The 16,732-nt window shown below is 42.4% G+C and overlaps 1 non-coding gene and 1 pseudogene across 1 annotated transcript; both read right to left on the reverse strand.

Moving 5' to 3' along the window:
- LOC142436269 (ninein-like protein) overlaps positions 1 to 16,732 on the reverse strand; it is an 88,891-nt pseudogene that overhangs the window by 60,193 nt on the left and 11,966 nt on the right.
- On the reverse strand, positions 2,434 to 2,565 carry LOC142436270 (small nucleolar RNA SNORA84). The gene has a single exon (XR_012781848.1). It is a non-coding gene; the product is annotated as a small nucleolar RNA SNORA84 (small nucleolar RNA).

Raw genomic sequence — 16,732 nt, forward strand, 5'->3', positions numbered from 1 at the left:
TTCCCTGTCTGGGATTCTCTGTTGCAGCAGGAGTAAGGAAGCCAGAGAGCAGAGGCCAAGCACAGTAACCCTCTCGGGCTCCCACCCCACCCTCAGCCCATTCTCAGCAGAGCAGCTGTGGCCATCCATTTCCAAACCTGCAAAATCTCCTTGCCATTTTGAATGCCCTCCTGGGCCCACAGAGCCACCACCTGCTCAGGGCATGCAAACCCAGTGCCGTCATCGATGCCGGAGAAGAGGTGCCGGTCTGAGCAGATGGACACGAGGGACGAAGTGGTCGTGTGGCAGCTGCTCTCCTCTGTGGTCTGTACACCAGGGACCAAGAAAGTGCTGTGAGCACGCACGTCTGTTCAGCCCAATCTCTTGTTTCTCGTGTCCCCCACTGCACAAACCTGCACGCTGCCTAGCAAGAACAACCTCACCAGTTATCGCTCTCTTCACTTTCTAGCAAAGGTGAGAGTGCTGGGCACAGTGATGTGATTCATCAAAGCAGCCATGACTGCTCTGGGGCCAGAAGGCAGCAGACAGGGCTTTCTACTCCCACAGAGAGCTACAGGCTTGCAAACTGCCAGGGCAGGCCTACTGTGTCCTGTATGGTCGCTATGAGTCCACACTGAGTCAATGGCAGTGAGGATGAGTGTGAGTTGGGTGTGTAAGTGCAGCCCGTGAACTATCCGCATCTCTCTGGCATGACGAACAAGGTACACAGGGCCTCACAAAGGAAGAGCCTAAAGAGGGGCTTGCCATCATGGAGAAATTCCTAAGAGGCTCCAAAAGCAGAGTGGGCTTCCCTGTGTGTGAAACTGCACATTACTGGGAATACAGAAGCAAGCAGCTTTCAGCTAAGCAAGCTAGGGGAGTCTTACGATGATGGTAAAGTCTCTCAAGCGGAAAGCTGACCTGCTACGTTCAGATATTCTATGAATCCACAAGGGCAAGAAATATTTCCCTTAAATTTTTTCTACCTCAGAGCCCTTTCCAGTAAATATGTGTTGTCAGGAATCCCTGGGAGTAAGAATGAGTGTTCTCCACGCCTTCAGGTCATCACATTTCTGCTCCAGGCATCCAGTGCTCCTGCCTCCCTCAGAGTAAAAACCACCTTGCTCCAACCTGCTCATGGCTCTTCAGCTACCCTCTCCTCACTGCCTTGCTGGCTGGGATCTGGATCTGGGACCCTCAATACCTTGCTCAATCACCCTTAACTCCTCTTTTCTGACACACCGGCTCGCTGGCCTCCAGATAGAAGGATACCTAGCTATGTTTTAGCCCTTTCAAGTCCAGCCCCACAGCTTAAATCATGCTCCTCTTGCTCTTTCTGGCTCATCCTGGACTCTTTCCGGTCCCTTCTCTGATGACCACCAGGCTTGTCCTAGCTATACTCTCCACCCTTCATCCCTCATCTTCTCCCAGCAGTACACTTCCTGAGTCAGGCTCAAGGGAGCAGAAACCTCCTCTGCCTGTACTCACTGAGTCACCAATTCTCTAATGAAAGAGCTTGTTCACCGAGCTTACTAAGCTACGCTGGGTGCTCTGCGTGCCAACTGGACAACACTCTAGAGCAGGTATTTTACTCTGTTTGCAGGTGGAAGAGGGCACCATGGCTATCAATGGAGAGTCCCTGATACTCAAATGCATCTGGAACTGCTATGAACCCTCTAGCCACTTACTCTAGAAAATATGAGGCTCAGAATGGGTTTCCCCTATACCATGTCCACCTGATTCTCCTGCTGTCATATATATATATATATATATATATATATATATATATATATATATATATATATATATATATATATATATATATATATATATATGACATCAGTACAGAGCTAGTATACCTGTTAGTAAGTAGGTTATCTATCTATCTATCTATCTATCTATCTATCTATCTATCTATCTATCTAACAGGTATACCACATGACATGGTCAAACATCACACTCTATAGCCAAACTGTGGAGACACACACAAGATATGGCACACTCTACTTTGAAATAATACAGGAGACTCTACCGCCCTGGCCTCCTTCCAGTTTCTGCCCTAAAATGACAGTGCAAATGGGCAATTCTCAGGTGAGAGCTATCAAGAGAGGGGTAGGACTTTGTGCTCCACAAACGAAAGACTGAATCCGCCCACTCCTCAGTTTGACATTCTATGCCCCAAAGGTATTATATACTGTGTATACACTCATATCTCTGCAGTGAATTTAGTGTGGGTGTGTAGAGAGTGCATGTATATGAATATACTGTGCATGAATGCATACAGAATGTATAGTGAAGGGATGTGTAGGCACTGTGTTTATGATGTTTACGTACACTAGCAGTGTGTGTGGTGGGCATGAGTTTGTGTGCCTTACAATTTGTGTGCATATAGTAGGTGGTACCCCCTCAAAAAAACCCTGGAATTTTTTTCAAAGCTATGTATTTAATTTTTTTCCATGTACCAGTGACCGGGCTATGGAGGCTGCTGAAAAGGAACAGCCCCATGCATGCATCCCAGGATCGCTCTGGCCCATTGCCATCGCTAGAAAGCTGTATCTGCCCAACAGTGCCCAGCAACCATGGGGCATGCATTTAAATTCTTTTACAAAACAAACTTGTCACCTACAAAGTACTCTCAATTACACTTGATACATTTGTAAAATCTGCAATTTAATTCTTGGAAACATTTTTCAAACTCATCTGTTTGGATGGCTGACAGCACCTCCCTAGTGTTTTTCTTCACTCTTCTATGTCCTCAAATAGTTATCCTTCCATGTCCCTCTTCTTCGAGGAAACAAAAAAAAGTCACACAATGCAAGGTCAGGTGAGTAAGGTGCATGGGGCAAGAGAGACATTCTGCTTTTTGCCAGAACCTGGCACACTGAGATGGCTGTGTGAGCAGGTGCATTATCATGGTGGCAAAACCAGTCCCCTGTCTGCCATAAATCAGGCCTGTTTTTGCCGCACACTGTTACGAAATCTTTTCAGATCCTCTAATAGAAAGCTTGACTAACAGTCTAACCTGGTGGAACGAATTCCAAATGCACTACAAATCGACATTTTTATCTGTTCGATAAGATGATGGACGTCCAGAATGAGGTTTGCCATCAATCAACATTTCACCTCTTTTGAAATGAGAAAACTACTCATACACTTAGAGTTTTTCCCATAGCACTGTCTTTCTAAACTGTATTCAACATCACAACAGTTGCTTTGGCATTTTTCCTGAGGAGGAAACAAAGTTTCATAGCTGCATGCTGTTCTCTTAAATTCGCCATCATGAAAAACAAGGTTCCAGTGAAACCGCTTTTACAAAAAATTCACTGTGACCAGAGAGAACCTTCTCAGGTGGCGCTGCAACTCGGAGCTCTCAAAGAGGGAGAAAAAGTCATATTAGGAAAGGTCTACTCTGCCCAGCACAATTCCAGTTCTGGGAGGGTACCACCTTGTATCATGTGCATATATAGTGTGTGTGTATAGTTAAGTGTGTGTGTGTGTGTATGACAGACGCATCTATAGTTTGGGTGTATACATGTAGCATTGACTACATGTATCAGGTGTGTATATATAGTGGGTGTACATGTATACAGTGGATGGGTCCAAACTGTGTGGATATGTGTACAAGTGTGTGCTGTATGTAGAAATACACGTGACAGGAAGAGTAGATGGCTATGACAGCAGGATAATGGGTCAAGTTGCTGTGCTGAAAGACCTGTTAGTCTGGGTAGATTAGAAAAACAAATTCATAGACACTCATAGGTGTTAAGAGAAAGCTTTATACACAAGAGCAATTGAATATTGAGAAAAAATTTCACCCCAAGTCCAGATTAAGTCCATAAATCCAATATTAGCACATATGTCCAATCCCAATCTATAAAATCCTCCTCAGACTCACGAAACACATGCAATATGCCAAATGCAGGAAGATCACAGGCCAGTGGATGGAAAGTCTTGTGGATCCAGTGGCATTATAAACATCTCAGGGCTGGCATGAGTCTCCATGTGGCTCCATGGCTCTATCTGCCATCAGTCTAGCTTCATGTGGCTTGTCCGGAGGAGGATGAAGCACCTATCTGTATCTATCTGGCCTCTGTATCTATCTGGCCTCCAGTAAGCTATTTATCTCAGTGGCACGCCTAAATGAGGTTATCAAGCTGTGACCTGATTGACATGCTAGACAACACCCCTCAACAAGTTGACACCAGAATATGTAACTACCACAGACCAACCTTTGTCAAGTTGACACTTTTACACAACTTTTTACCCATACATAATTCTTAACAAAAAAATAATAAAATCATATCTGTAACTAACAAGATAAAACTAATAAGTGTACCATTCAGTATGTGCCATCCTCATTTAAACATATTATATAAGTGACAAAACAATATTCTATGCCTAACCATCGCAGTTAAGGAACACACACTTAAACCTATAATCCTATGTACATATTCCAGCACCTATGAAAGTTTGTAGCCAACCACTTCATGCCTTTATCATCTCCATTTTAGGTATAAAATTTCTATACTGCCCACTTACATCAGCCGTGTTCTGAGGAACCTTCATCCCAGTTAGAACCTTGTGAACTCCCCATCCATAGTAAAGTCAAATCAGGACAGGCTATCCATGAAGTCTGCAGCAATATCTCTACTTCACAGGCTCAAACATCTCTTCATCTGGTCGGATTCTGGTCAACTCAATGTGGGCTGCTTCACTCAGCGTCCACATGGTGCCCATTGGTCACCTCGCTTCTAGACCATGGGCACTGTCACAAATTTTCAACAAGCCTAGCCCCCTTGCGCTAGATCATGAATTTCAGACCAGTCAACCCACTCTCGTTTTCTCTTCACGTTCCTGAAACAAGGTCCATGAGTGTCAGTGGCCAGACTCAATCTGTCTCTTTATTGCTGCATTTCGCCCACTTCCACTCAACAAGTGGATCTGGGTGGTCGCCTAGCAAGCAGTTCAGCCTGCCCACAGGCTCCCTGTAATATTCAGCCCCAGAGAGTAGTTTTCTTCATGGTTCCAGATTTTTTCCCAGCTTCTGACAAAACCACGAGTTCAAAATTTAAATATCCAAAGAGTTCCCTTTTTTCCCCCTGTCAATCTGTCAACAGCCCTTGGCAAGTATCTTCACCCTTAAATGTCCTCAACACTGAAGACACTTTTCTTTTCAGAGCTTATTTTTTCAAAGCCTTCTTTGCGGGTGTGTCCTAAACCCATCTAACAATCCAGTTTTAATGACGAGAAACAAGTGGGCTTACAAGCTCTCTATTTTCAAATTTCCCAATAATCATTTCTATCAATCATATATCAATAATAATAAACAGAAAAAAAATCAGTATAAACAGAGTAGCATCAGATCCTAAGCTCTATTCGTAAAACAGTCAAATTCGATGCTTATTTAGTTATCTTACTCATTATCTAAACGCTTCTATTGATAGAAAATATGGCATTAGGCCTCTGACAGCATCAAGCCAGAGCCAGGGTTCATTATTTATTTTTATTTTTTAAAATAATTTCATTGGGGCTCATACAACTCTTATCACAATCCATTCATACATCCATTGTGTCGGGCACATTTGTACATTTGTTGCCATCATCATCATTCTCAAGATATTTTCTTTCTACTTGAACCCTTGGTATCAGCTAAGCATTTTCTCCCTTCCTCCCCCACACTCCTGCCTTCACGATAATTTATAAAGTATTATTTATAAATTATTATTATTTTCTCATATCTTACACTGTTCAATGTCTCCCATCCCCCACATGTCTATTGTACGTCCCCCAGGTAGGGGGTTATATGCAGATCATTGTGATCATTTCTGCCTTCCCTCTTGTCCCACTATCATGTTCAGTCTTCATTTGGGTTTCAGTAATTCCTCTTGGTTACATTGCCCTTGATCAAGCCCTACCAGGCCTCCTACATATTCGTTGCCATCATTTTTGGATCACTTGTTGTTCACTTGTCCCTGGGCTTTTAACACACATGTCCTTTCCCCCACCTGTCCCTCACCCATGTCCCTGCAATACTGTCAGTCCCGTTTTGTCTTCCAGATGGTTTATCCTGCCTATCTTATCTAGATAGACCTACAGAGATAATAATATGCACCAAAAACATGACGGACCAAAACAAAGCAACAAAAGAAAACAACAACAAAAAAACAAATGACAAATTAGAAAAGAAAAACCTGTCAATTATTTATCTGTTCAAAGAAACAACTTTTAGCAGCACTAATTTTACCATAGTTTTCTTATTTTCCCTCTTCTGAATCTCAGCCATGATTTTTATTATTTATTTTCTTAATCTATTAATAGGTTTGTCCTGTTGACTCAGCTTTAGTTGCTGTAAATTTTGTGCCAGCATATCAATCATAAGTCTCTCTTCCTCTTTCATGTGTTCATGTATTGCTATGAGACTTCCTCTGATAACTGCCTTTGCTGTGTCCCATAAGTTTTGGTACATCATGTGCTCATTCTTGTTGATTTCCAGAAATTCCCTAATTTCATCTCTGATCTGGGCCAGCACACACTCCTTTTGCAAGAGAGTTATCATCTTCCAATTGTTTGTCCTTGTTTTCTTCATCTTCCTTTTGTTGGTTTTCCAGTCTTATGGCACAGTGGTCAGAGAGAGAGGTACATATATCAATGTGCTTAAACTTATGCAGATTCATCTAATGCCCCAGCACCTCTATCTTTGAATATGTGTCATGTGGGCTTGAAAAGAATGTAAATTCTTTTGTATTTGGGTGAATAGCTTTGTGCACATCTATCAGGTCAAATTGTCTAATTGTAATATTAAGATCTCTAGCCTCTTTGTTGAGTAAAAGCCCTAGGATAAGAGGAGATGCCTGGAGGTTGGCAGTGGTGTGTGAGATTAAAAGGAAGAGAAAGAGAGAGGAAAAAAAAGAAGAGCCTGTTGAAACTGTAGTGGGAAAGAAGGAAGAGTGAGAAACAAAAGTAACAATATAGCTTAACCCCATCCCTGACCCTGGGGCTGGAGGGGTTTAAACCCTTCCACAATTCGGAGTTGAAGTGTGGCTGTGTTAAGATAAAGCCTTTGTGCCAGCTCCAGATGATCCCGTCTCTGGCTGAGACAGTGGTGGGGCTAAGGTTAGACCTTAGCCAGCCTTCACTGTGGTAAGACAAAGCCCCCAGCTCCTCAAAACCGAGTGGATATTTGCCTGTTTATCTTTATGACGCTCCTCCTGCAACCAGGCAGTGCACAACATCCCCCTTAGTGACTCTCCTGCGCTAATTTCTGCAGAGTCCCTCTGCTATGTGTTACTCAGTTGCCGTCTTGCCTGAAGTGCTCCCTGCCCCTCCAGCCAGCTTTCTCTCAGCCATTTTGACCTTCTGTCAGCCATTTTCACTAAGCAACTCTGAGAAATTCAAGGGGTGATTTTGTCCCTTGAGCTCAAAATATACATTAATCACATTTTCACCATTTCACACAAGAATAACCAAAGACTACAACCAATGAAAAGAATCCAAACTTTAACTTCCCATGTTCTTTCCAGAAAACTATCCAGTAAACTGCATGGCCATATCTGACTTCTGGCTAGCCAAAGAAGCACTATCATGAAGCAGAGATCAAACAAACATCCACTCTCCATCTTTATGATTCTTTTATCTAGTACTCCACTCCCAAGGGACCATAATGTGTTAGTCTGAGTAGACTAGAGAAACAAATTCATAGACACCCATCTGTGTGTAGAAAGAGCTCTATATACAAGAGCAGTTGAATATCACAAAAACATCCCACCCTAGTTCAAATCAAGTCCCTAAGTCTGATATTAGCACATATGTCTGACATCAATCTATAAAGTCCTCTTCAAACTCACAAAACATATGCAATGATACTGAATGCAGGAAGATCAGAGAGTAAAATATCTTGTGGATCCAGTGGCAGTCTAAGCATCTCAGTGCTGGTGTGGGTCTCCACGTGGCTCCTCCAGCTCTAAGGCTCTGGCTTTCATCAGCCTAGCTCCATGTGACTTGTCCGAAGGAAGACGATGCAGAGACTGTGTCTATCTGGCCTCCAGTGAGCTATTTATCTTCGTGGTGGGTCCAAATGAGGTCATCAAGCTATGACCTGATTGATAGGCTAGACTCTACCCCTCCACAAGTTGACACCAGATTGTGTAACTACCATAGGACCCATACTTCAGTGGTATTCGAGGTTACAGAACTCTTAGGGATCCTGCCCTTGCAGGCTCAGGGGTGCCACTTTGAGATCCTTATCCTACACTAGCTTCCAGCAACACCTAGGTCTCCACATTTGGACATGAGTTACCCTTGTTTCTGTATCTTCCCTAGTTCTTAGCCTCAGTGCAACTTACCCTGGAGAAAATCCTTGACAAAGAAGAGAAACCCATTTCCATGTTCAAATCTTAATCCACAAACAGGGATCACACTTCACTTGATGTGGGTGTCTCCTGGAAGACATACCTGCCTGCCTAGGTCATTTCCCCAAGATTCCTCCTTACAAACTCACACCTCTGGCCAGAGAGCATCTGTTCAGGAAGGTGTGCATGGCACAAGAAGCGGTACGGCTCTATAGCCACTATCTTGATTCTTTAATGCCAACTATGCGCACATCCATCCCTAGTTCAGTGTCCACATTAGTCTATACTTCAGATGAATACAAAGGGAACATGGGGCTGCTTCTGCTTCAAGGAAGTCATATCTGCCAATTAACCCAATCAGTGACATATAAGGGCCGTACTCTGATTTTTTTTTAACCTTATATGGCCTGAAATCTCTCCTTAATGCTCTTGAATATCTTCTTCCTGCATTCTTGTTGATTTTAGAATGAAAAACTTATGCTCTCAGAAGTACCTACTCAGTGGTGAAGAATATCACACTGGTTTTACTCTGCCTCCCACACAACATGGGAGTCAGCCACATCCTTGTGCAGAAAGCAAGAATTCCTTAGAGCAGTCTGCTCTGTGGTGGGAGAAGGAATTTCTTCTGTTCGGAAAGTGCTAACCCAGCAGTCACTGAGCAATGCTATGATTTAAGGAAACTGCCTAAATCTGTTCTGTTTAAAGCTGCACGGAGATCTGGTACTTCTGCAAGACATAAAACCCAGGGATAGGAGGGAGGAATCCAGACTCAGGACCTAAATCAAAAGGGCTGCCCGAGGGAGATGTTGCAGAATGCTCTTTGACATTGCTCTCCTGCTGCATCATGGTATGAGGGAAAAGGGATTTCCCTACTGAAATGTTCTCTATCCCACAATTAAGAATGGCTGAAGCTGTCATGTCAGACACTACTTGGTCTTATAGAACAACACCTGGGAGGCAGGCATCACAATTGCCCCATTTTATAGATGAGGAGCATGAGGCTCAGAGATGAGCATGCCATCCAGGGACATACAGTTATGGAGGTCTGTGTGACCCCAGAATCTCAAACACATATCTCTGTTTCTTATCCCTCTTGAACCCCTGGACAACAGTCAGGTGACTCAGAGAGGACAGGTTTGTGAAAGATGCTGACGGTTATGGTTGCAGTCATCAGAAAGATAATACTTAATGTGGTTCATAATTTATTTGTCCTATTTTACCTGGTAATGAGTCCAAGGATCACTCAGTTCGATGGGAGTAGAAGATTTCGGAAGTGAATTGGGTCTATGACTGAACAGGCTAAGCTGGAATTCCTCAAGACTTACTCTGCCATCTCCATCTTGATCCAATTTGTTAAACAAATCTTCCATTTCCTAAACAAAAGTCATACACCTGGATCAGAACACATGTTTTGCTTGATGCAGAGGTTCCACAAACAGGCAGCTCAACCCAGATGTCACCATTGGGCCTCCTGCTTCTCCAAACTTTTGGATCAAGCATTCAACAAGGGCAGCTTGCTCATCTTCATCCACATTCAAAATTGTCTAGGTCCCAACTGGCTGTATTTCCAAAATATTTTTCCTTATCAGTCTCAAGGGAAATCTATACTACCATGTCTGTTTTAGTTCCATAATCAGTAGCTGAGTCATTCAAACTGCCTGAACTCCATAAATAACTTATTTCCTATCTGCTGTGGCTGGGAACTTGCAGTATGTTGGTGGAAGATGTACCCACAAAAACCAGCCTGGCTCCAGTGGGTCACAGGATAATAGCAGCTAGGCCAAGAGCGCTTTAATGAAGAGTGAGGACTGCAATATAACACTCCACCTCTATTCCCATCTGATGAGACTACAGACAGGTTCTAAAGAGGCCTTACTTGGCCGTAGTACAATCAGCCTGGCAGGCAGGGAACGGTGATCTTGAGTGACTGTGTCTAAGAGTGCCTGGCACAACTGCCCTACAGTGGTGAGAGTTTATCACAATGGGGGGGGGTCTGAGATATATTCTTTGACAGGAGTTTTGAAGCCAGTCAAGAGTTTTAATGAGAAATTGATATGTCTGAATCATAGTCTAAAAGAGGGTGAGAGTTTTCAGACCAAACATTTCAAAGAAAAGTGGTTGAGACAGGTCAGTCTCAGGCTTTCTCTCACCTCTTTCTCAAGGTCTTGTAGCCCAATGGTTTGACAGACCAGAGTCAGCTCTTGCATACTGAGGAAACCACTGCTGCCAACGCCAAGCTCTTCCCAGATTATCTGGGCTTGGATCTCAGGGGTATGAAAGGAGGGGCTGCTGAGCTCCAGAGGGCTCCAGACTTGAAGTTGGCCTGAAATAAAGGGAAGATAGTTAAACGTGGTACCACTTGAAGAATTTAGGAGAAGTGTACCAACACCAGTAAGGTTTTCTAAATTAAGGAGGAACAACTGGATAGAGGGATGGATAGATACACGACAGGACATGATGGACATATATATATTAGGTAGAAAGACTCTAAACTTATTTTAGTTGTTGTTCAGTGCTACTGAGTCATTTCCAACTCATAGTGACCCTAAGTACAACACAACGAAACACTGCCTGGCCCTGTGCCATGCTCACAATTGTTCATATGTTCAAGGCCCTTGTTGCAGCCACTGTGTCAATTCATCTTTCCGAGGGCTTCCTCTTTTCATAGTTACTGGTCTCTCGTGATAACATGCACAGGGAAAGAAGATGAAGTCTTGGCATCCTTGCCTCTAATGAGCTTCCCTGCTCTACTTCTTCCAAGACAGATTTGTTTTTTGTAGTTTGTGGTACTTTCAATATCCTTTGCTAGCACCATAGCTCAAATGCATAAATTATTCTTCAGTCTTCCTTATTCAATATCCAATTTCCATGTGTACGCAAGGGAAGTGAAAAGGTTCATGAGGGAACTGAAATGATACAGTCAAAATGGTATCATGGCTTGGGTCAGGCACACATTAGTCCTCAAAGTAACATCCTTACTTTTTAACAGTTTAAAGAGATCTTGTGCATATTTATCTAATGTATCGCATCATTTAATCTCCTGACTGCTGCTTTCATGAGCACTGATTGCAGATCCAAGCAAGGCGAAATCCTTGATAACTTCAATCTCTACTCGATTTATCAAGTTACCTATTGGTCCAGTTGTGGGGATTTTGATCTATTTTATATTGGGATGTAATCTATACTAAAGGCTTTAATCCTCGATCTTCATCAGAAATTACTTCAAGTCCTCCTGATTTTCATCAAGTAAGATCATGTCATCTGCACATCACAAATTGTTATTATGTTTTTCTAATCATTGCCATTCTTCTTCATGAAATGCAGCTTTTCTGATGATGTGCTCAGCACACAGAGTGAAGAAGTGTGGTGAGAAGACACAGCCCTGATGCACACCTTTCCTGATTTTAAACTGAGTAGGATATCCTTGTTTGTACCCACAACTGTCTCATGGTCCATGCACAAGTTTTACATGAGCACAATGAAGTGGTCTGGAATTCCCATTCTTCTCATGGCTATCCAAACTGTTATGATTCACACATGAGATAGTTTAGCCTACTGAATAAAACACAAGCAACCTCTGGTGTACTCTGCTTTCAGCCAAGATCCACTGACATCAGCAATGGTATCCCTTGTTCCACATCCTCATTTAAATCTGGCTTCAATGTCTATCAGGGTCACATATGGGTGATCTCTTTAAAAAGACACAGTACTTATGGGTGGTATTTATTAGTTTGGGGGCTAATGTGTTATTTAGCTATAAAGAGACTTCAGGGTGAGTTTTGGTTCAAGGTTTAAAGATTATTTCATATCAATAATGTTAAGTCTTCCAGATCAGATCTATCTTTTATTGTTTTTATATAATAGGAATTTATGGTTTTATTATCAGGAGCCATCTACAATGGAACTAATTAGGTAATGGTAGCCATCTAGTTCTGGTCTCAGGTAAATGTGGATATGATTTTTGGATTGGATTCTTCTTCGGGTCTTTAGTTTCCATCTTACTCTTTGGTTCACTTTAAGTAGAACTTTAAGTTGTACCTTAGGTGACCAGTCATAAGCTTTTGAAACTCCAGAAAAAATTCAACAAACTAAAAAGTAGAACATAACTTCATAAACTAAATTATACTGAATGAATGAGATGTCCCAAAAGACTATGGCTTTAATCCTTCAAATCTAAAATTTATTTATCATTCTATTGGGGGCTTTTACAACTCTTGCAACAATCCATACAACCATTAGTTCAAGCACATTTTAGCACATATGTTGTCTTCATCCTTTTCAAAACAGTTTCTTTCTACTTGAGCCCTCGGTATCAGATCCTCCTTTTTTTCCCCCTCCCTCTTCCACCCTCCTATCCTCATAAACCCTTGACAAATGATAAATTATTGCTATTTTCATATCTTACACTGTCTGCTGTCTCCCTTCACTAATTTCTGTTGTTCCTCACCCTAGGGTGTGTGTGTGTGTGTGTTTACATTGATCATTTGGATCAGTTCCCCCTTTCTCCCTCTACTGTCCCCAACCCTCCTGGTATCGCTACTCTCATTATTGTTCTAGCCAGATTTGTAGGTAGAACTGGGGTCATGATAGTGGGGCTGGGGGAGGGAAGCATTAAAGAACTACAGGAATGTTGCATGTTTTATCAGTGCTATACTGCACCCTTGCTGGCTTGTTCCTTCCTTGTGAATCTATGGTGAGGGAATGTCCAATTGTCTACAGATGGGCTTTGGGTCTCCCATCCCTACCCCAGTGTTTGAATCAATATGATTGTTTGTTTGGGCCTTTCTGATGCTGGATACCTGATACTGTCTACATCTCATGATCACACAGGCTGGTGTGCTTCTTCCATGTGGACTTTTTTCGCTTCCCAGCTAGATGGCCGCTTTTTTATCTTCAAGTCTTTAAGACTCTAGGCACTAATATATTTTAATAGCTGGGCACCATCAGCTTTCTTCACCACATTAGCATATGCACCCATTTTGTCTTCAGCGATTGTTGTCGGGATGCTGAGCATCACAGAATGCCAGGTTATTAGAACAAAGTGTTCTTGCATTGAGGGAGGACTTGAGCCATGTTGAGTAATGTCCGTCTGCTACCTTATTATTTAACATATAAATATATGCACATAGATCTATGTCCCTATTGTTATATATAAATATATTTACACATGTACATGCCTGTATTTATGCATCTAAAATATCTTTTGCCTCAGTTATTTCCTCTATTTCCTTTTACTTTCCTCTTGTCCCACTATCATGTTTGACCTTCATTTGGCTTTCAGTAATTCTTCTTGACTACATTGCACTTGATCAACCCACCAGGCATTCTACAGCCTCCTTACCATCGATTTTAGATCATGTGTTATTCCCTTGTCCCTGAAAACCCCAAATCTTAATAATGAGTTATTGGGTTATATATAAGAAATATCCATACTTGTGTCTATGTGTTTTATTACACACATACAATCAAATACTTGCATTTATTTTAATTTTTAAAAATAATTTTACTGGGGGTTCGTACAACTCTTATCACAATCCATTGTGTCATGCATCCATTGTGTCATGCACATTTATACATTTGTTGCCATCATTATTCTCAAAGCATTTGCTTTCTACTTGAGCCCTTGGTGTCAGCTTATTTTGTCCCCTCCCACCCCACCCATCCTCCCTCAAGAACTCTTCATAATTTATAAATTATTATTATTTTGTCATGTGTTACACTGTCCAATGTCTCTTCCACCCACTTTTCTGTTGTTCACTCCCCAGGGAAGGGGTTATATGTACCTTGAGATCAGTTCCCCCTTTCTACCCTACCTTCCACTTACCCTCCTGGTATCACTACTCTCATTATTGGTCCTGTGGAGTTCATCTGTCCTAGATTCCCAGTGTTTCCAGTTTCTATCTGTACCAGTGTACATCCTCTGGTCTAGCTGGATTTGTACAAGGGATCATGATGGGGGTGGGGGAGGGAAGCCTAAAGAACTAGAGGAAAGTTGCATGTTTCATCATTGCTATACTGCACCCTGACTGACTCATCTCCTCCCTGTGGCCATTCTGTAAGGGGATGTTCAGTTGCCTACATATGGGCTTTGGGTCCTCCTCACTCCTCCTCCTCATTCACAATATGATATTTTGTTCTTTGATGCCTGATACCTGATCCTATTGACACCTCATGATCACATACATGCATTTATATAAACACCTAGCTCAGTAGGTAGACCAACATTGACTTAATACTTTAATGCCTTACTTGCTGTATTAAGATATGTTTTATTCTGGCAGACCTGAATGGCATTATCAGTGAATATTATTGCAAGTTTTGCCTGATAACCAACTCTACTTCTTTAAGTAAATAGCATCCAGTCAGGTAAGGATTTATTCTATAAAAATGAATAATCTAGATATTGAGATATAGTTAGCCTACCCTTATTTAATCTCCCTCTCTCACTAGTGTTCAAAAAATTAGTACCATAGCTTAATTAATGACACTATAAACAAAAGGTCCTATGATACATGGAGAAGATTGATATCATTTGCTACCATAAACTAACAAGGATATCTCTAAGGTGAGCCAGAGGCAAATTAAAAACATAGATCTGGGAATGGATTTGGGGCTCGCACTTAATTTTAGCTCCAGGCTAAGAACAATTATTTCTGATGACATGGCCCTACTCATTACTCACCTTCACAAATGAAACACAGAAGATACGGTTGCATAGCGAAGTGCAGGGAAGAAATTAGATAGTGCCAGGCTATCATCATCTGGTTCTTAAAGGGTTGTTTTCAAATAAGCAGCAATTTAAGTGATATGTCAACTAAGCCCACATGGAAGAAGCACACCAACATCTATGACCTAAGGATTATAAATTATATAATCCAGATATTAAGGATGGAATACTATCAGAGCTTATATTGTGAGATTCTGGTGTGTAGAAGGCAATGGATGACATCAGAAGGCCAAAATATATTTGCAGGATCTACATAGGAAATAAGCCTTTGGTGATTTCCTTCTGACCATAATTGAGAGATGAGAATAAGCTGGTTATCAGACAGAGAATATTGGAGAGATGACTGTTGTAGATTAAAATGATAAACCTGACCTGATTGGTTAAAACTTTGCCACTTGATACATTTGACCTTGATTTGGTTTTTAATATTTTCTGTGTTTTTTTTAAATATTGGGTTTTATATCTGTTGTATTTTGTCATTGTGGGTAGCCTTCTTGACGCTTTTTATGTGTTTTTCAATGTTTTTTGGTATATGAAACACAGGATAAATGAAGCTAGAGAAACAACAATTAGAATAAGGGTTCCTGGGGATGCAGTGGGGGAAGTGGTGGGTGGGGTGCATTAGTAGGGGGAACTGATATCAAGGAGGAAGAAAAGACTCTGAAGTGGATTTTGGTCACAATACCACAATGCTGTTTAATGAGATTGAACTATGAAATGGTATGATGTCTGTATTAGCTCCTAAGAGAAGATTGGGGAGGGGGGGAGATTAAAAAAAAAAAAGCAACAACAGAGATTTCCGGCAAGATGGCGATGGAGTAATACATACCAGAGGAACTCTGCAGATTTCAGCCCAGGAGAGTTGCTTAGAGGGAATGTCAACACTGCTGGAATGCAGGAGGAGCATCATAATGATAAGTAGGCTAAGACCCACATGGTTTTGAGGGGCTGGGGGCTTTTGGCTTACCTCAGTGGAGGACGGCTGGATTTGACCTTGGCCCTGCCACTGTCTCTGCTGGAGCCTGGGACCATTTGGAGCCTGTACAGCGGCTTGGTCTCAACACAGCCACAGTTTGCCACCACCCACCTCGGGGCAAGGACTGGACCCTTGCAGCTCCTCTCTGTGCCCCCTCAGTCTTGGAGGGCTGCACAGGGGCCTTTTCTCAACACAGCCACAGCTTGCTGCTGCCGCCTCAGAGCAGGGACTAAACCCTTGCAGCTCCACTGGCGGGGGATCGGGACTCAGCTACATTTGTTACTTTGTTTCCATGTCTTCACTATATCCTCCCCTCCCCTGCCCCCCACAGGCTCAGCGGGCTTGATTTTTTTTCCCTCCTCTTTCTCTTTCTTGGTCTCTCCAGACCACTCCCCTTAGCCTAGGGCATGTATGCCTGGGCCACACCCAGCTAGGTGAACTCCACCCTGTGTAGCTAGGGAGGCTGGGAAAGGGCCTGCCAACCTCCACCAGGGGATACTCTGCTAAAACATCTAACAGGGGAATTCCTACATGTGTGCCTGGAGTCCTAAGGTAGCTCAGCCAACACTCCTCAACCTTTCAAGCTGTTGTAGGAACCTCTGCCCAACCTCAGCAACACCAAAGCAGGCAACCCACCAGCCTTCTGGGTCACTTCCCTGAGAGGGAAGCTATAGGAGGATAAAGTGGTAGGTTAATTCCATA

The sequence above is a fragment of the Tenrec ecaudatus genome, unplaced genomic scaffold (assembly GCF_050624435.1).
Source record: "Tenrec ecaudatus isolate mTenEca1 unplaced genomic scaffold, mTenEca1.hap1 Scaffold_189, whole genome shotgun sequence".
NCBI lineage: Eukaryota > Metazoa > Chordata > Mammalia > Afrosoricida > Tenrecidae > Tenrec > Tenrec ecaudatus.